The sequence below is a fragment of the Castanea sativa genome, chromosome 10 (genome assembly GCF_040712315.1).
Source record: "Castanea sativa cultivar Marrone di Chiusa Pesio chromosome 10, ASM4071231v1".
NCBI lineage: Eukaryota > Viridiplantae > Streptophyta > Magnoliopsida > Fagales > Fagaceae > Castanea > Castanea sativa.
Genome location: NC_134022.1, coordinates 26,385,404 through 26,389,805, shown reverse-complemented (window position 1 = coordinate 26,389,805; position 4,402 = coordinate 26,385,404). Strand labels below are relative to the sequence as shown.

Genomic DNA, 4,402 nt, shown 5'->3' with positions numbered 1-4,402 from the left:
GTATTTCGAGTTCCTAAATTAAAAGGCAACATGGTTCAAGGAATCAATGTTTTGGGTTTTATGGATTAAAGACTTAGTACCCCTGGGAACCACGGCATTACACTCGAGGAACCATGAACCCACATCCTGGGAACCGTTGGTGGAGGTACCACCATAACATCTTTCCCACGTCTTGGGAACCGCTAGTGGAGGAACCAATATAACATCTTTCTCATATCCTTGGTGGAGGAACTACTGCAACATCTTTCCCAAGGAAGCATCATGGAGGAAATAAGTGAACTTTTTTTAAATGTTCACACAATAAAAGATAAGCCATAAATATTATATTTTAACCTCCTCCTCATTATGAACATTTTGAACAATTATTTTACTCATTTTGTAATAGTAAGAGGTTATTCTTAGAAATTAAAACAGTTATAATGATATTTTATTGCTTAGGAGGAAAGCACATTTTTGCCTTGTGGAGCTTGACGTGACTTGCACACAAATCGGTTCATATAACGACCCCAATAGGTTGCAGAGAGTCGGACTCAATCCAACCAACAATTAATCATCTATTCTTATAGCCTAGTATCTCTTGTCATCAATGGACCTGGGTACCATTTAAAAAAAAAAAAAAGGAACCCACAGAGTGTTTCAGGAATTTACAAGTATAATTCTTTCTCATTTGCTACCTATTCTAGCAACTAATAGTTAGTGGATTGTGATGGAATTGTATTTAGGCAACAATGTGTAAGTTGGGCTAATTCTTTAGTTGAGTAGTTCTTTTTTTTAAGTGTGTTTTGTCACGGATTGCCAAAGGGGATATTGTTAGGTTCTAAAGATTTATGATTAAATGTTTAGAATTTCAACTTGTACATGTTGGCAAACTGAGAACAAAAACATATCTAAGATAGGTGTTATACATTGCCCAAAGCTATTCAGGTCAAAACTCAAGAATGTACAAGCTGTAGGAAAATGAATTAATTTTCTATGAAGCTCGACCGATCGAAGGATGTGGCTTGATTGATCGAGAATCGAAGAAAAATAATTTTTGCAGAATTTTTAAACTGGCCCAAGCCCGCGAAAACGTTTAGGGTTTTAGTCCAACACTCCTACGTATAAAAGGAAAACTCTAGCCACGTTTTGAAGACTCTTAGAAGACTTGTGAGATTTGAGAGGTTTTATACCTTCTAACTCTACAAGTATCTACTGGAACACGATTTACAATCAAGTGATGGTGGAATCTAGTTGCTGCATAGATCAACAAGCCGTGATTTGAAACCTTTGAGTGGGATCTCAAAGTCACAAGTGTGGATGCTTGTGTGCTGTAAATCCAAAAGAGAAAAAGTTTGTGGATTCAGAGCTTGCACGTGGTTGTGTCAGTAAGTTACTAATGGAGGTAGTAATAGACTTAGGGTTAAATTTTTTGTAAAAACTTTAATTCTCTTTTAGTGGATTTTGTTTTACCTTGAGGATAATTAGGTCAAATTCTCCTCAAGTTTTTATCTTGAAACTGTTGGTTTCATTAGTTTTCCCAGGTCATTATATTGTGGTACTATTTATTTTCCACTGCTTTGCATGATATGATTTATTTTGTTTAATCTAGATCTGAATAATTAACCTAAGTAATTAATTGGCTAAAATATTAGATTAAACGATCTATTTTAAGAGGTCTAAACAAACATACATGTAGTAACTTTAGCACTTTCCTTCAAAAAAAGAAATGAAACTTCATTTACATGTACTCCATCACGACCACCCCCACAAACTTTGCTTACACACACACACACACACACACACACACACACATATATTGGGAGTTGGATAGAGATTGATAATATGATTGCCAATTCATTCAATTTTACATTGATAATGGAATGATGGGACAGGACCGGCCCTAGACATTTTGAGGCCTTAGGTGAGTACCAAAAATGGGGTCTTTTTTATACTTATATATTAATTAAATTAATGTTTATTTAACATTTTTATATTATAATATATTTCATTTAAAATATATTTTTCTTGCCTTTTGAGATGCAATTTGACTAATTAAATTTTTGTATTCAAGTTCTTCTAACATCTCTTTTTCAATCGATAATATAACTAATCTACTTAATCTTTCTTGGGACATTGTCAATCTTAGATACGAATTTATTAATTTCTTCTTCTTCTTTTTTCTTCTTTTTTTTTTTAAGTTTTTCATATCCAAATGCATATTTTCTAGTAGACATTTCTAATCAAACAATATATTTATAAAGACTAAAATAAAAAATAACTTTTAAGTGTAGAGCAAATGAAAAATACAGCTTGATTTATATAAAAAGTATTGTTGTAGTTTCACCGAACAATAACAAGTTTTTAGCAATTTCAACCCACATAAATAAAGAGTAAAGACTTATTCAATATATTACCACTAACTATATATATATATATATATATATATATATATATATATATATATATATATATATATATATATATATATATATATATATAAACACAAGATTAAAATTTAAAAAAAAATTAAGCACAAGCATAAAAAAAAAAGTTAAGCACAGCCATAACACAAGGGTTATTAAAAAGACCCACTCACAAAAAACACAAAACAAATAGTATCAAATATCTACAACCCAAAAAAAAAAAAAAAACTTGAAGCTGCAGGCCCAAGATTTTTATCTTAACAAATACAATGAATTGAAAGGTTGAAACTTGAAAGCCAAGCGCCCAAACCCAAATAATGAAATAAATTATACCTCAATGTAGAAAACTCTCAATCTCAAAACCTAGAGCAGAGAATCAGAGAAGGAATGAGAGAGACGGAGAAAGCTTGCTTGAGCCTTGAGATGAGAGAGGTGGAGAGCAGAGAGAAAGAATCAAAGAAGCAGAGGAACGGTAAAACTAAAAATTTTAGGAATTTGAGTTGTTTTATTTGTTTTGATATGTGATTGTTTTGTGGTTAATCTCTTAGACTGGATTTGTAGTTTATTTTGTTGATTTTTGGTTTGTTTAGAGGATAATAATGTTATTTTTGGACAATGATTTTATTTAGAACCAATGTTTAACCGAATTTACCAAAACTTTTGTTTTTTGGTTAAAAGGACGGACGAAATATTTCTAATTCATCTGAAACTTTTTTTTTTTTGGGCCCTAACTACCCTTTTTTTCTAAAATTTTGGGGCCTCCCTTCCACTTAGGTCTTAGGCAATTGCCTAATTCGCATAAGGGTAGGGCCGGTATAGGATGAGAGTAAATTACGTACCTTATATCCTTATGATCGACTATATAATACTATTACATAGTTGCGAATGGAGCATCTGCAAATTTCTGAAGATCAAGTTCAGAGAGAGAGAGATTTTCTAACTCACATAATATATTATATGCTACGTAACACTTTTACAGATTGGCATCTTGCCATGTTTCATCATAGTATTCTTCAAGTATGCAAGTTAACAGCGTTTAGCTATAGCTTAATTAACTATATATACGATGTGGTAGTATCGGCTTCTTGTTGCGATAGTTCACGATCAAAACACCCCCATACGTTTGAGCTACTTGATAGCTATCAATGGCTTCTTTTGAATGATTACTCGGAGTAGCGGTAGATGGAAATTGATGTGGATGACGATGATGAAGAGGGGGCCTTGTCTTTTGCTTCAAGCACTCCTAGGCCTCCAGCAACGTAAATGCTTCAATTCCGACCTGCATAATGTCATTAGGAGGCGCCATTTCACCTAAAAGTCGCTCTGTACTAATGAGTCTTAATTAAGAAACTGTCAAGCAAGCTTGTTACACGAAGGCTAAGGACTGTACCTTTTTATAGCACTGTGTTTTTCCTCTCCTTTTTGAATAATGCAACTTGGTTGATCGATCATTCTTATTCTATCCGTATCATTGGAAGCAAGTGAAGATGTTGAATTGATTAGCTTTCGGCGGCCAATGTCTGTGGCGTTGCAAAATGTAAATTCTTATCCAGAAAATGAGTAAATCTAATCCCACAAAAGAAATTCGCAATTTGTCCACATGGCGGCTTTTGAGTGATGGAATTATACCTTCACTATTTTTTTTCCACGAGTAGACTTACTTTTCAACAAAAATAATAAAATCACAATTTTTACCATAATTTGTTCATGTGATAAACTGTAAATAATAAAATAAAAATAATAAATCTATAATTTTATCCCTCACAATTCACCATTGGAATAAATTGTGACAAAATTATACCAAAAGTTGTGGTCCTGGTCTAATTGTTCTTATCTATCTCCACCGGCAAGGTTCATTTCTCTCTTAGTGGCCCACTTGGTCAGTAGCGAACAATGAACATACTCTTCGAAATATCCAAACAAAATTATTGAGAAAAAGGTGCAGGAAAATTGTAATTAAGAAAAAGGTGTGGGGGCAGGTGGAGAGGGATCAGGATGAG

The 4,402-nt window shown here is 33.1% G+C and overlaps 1 long non-coding RNA gene across 1 annotated transcript; it reads right to left on the bottom strand.

The window, feature by feature from the left end:
- Positions 1–3,334: 3,334 nt before the first annotated feature.
- Positions 3,335–3,939, bottom strand: LOC142613802 (uncharacterized). The gene is made up of 2 exons (XR_012840311.1): positions 3,793–3,939; positions 3,335–3,681 (listed from the first exon to the last, which is right to left on the bottom strand). It is a non-coding gene; the product is annotated as an uncharacterized LOC142613802 (long non-coding RNA).
- Positions 3,940–4,402: the final 463 nt, after the last annotated feature.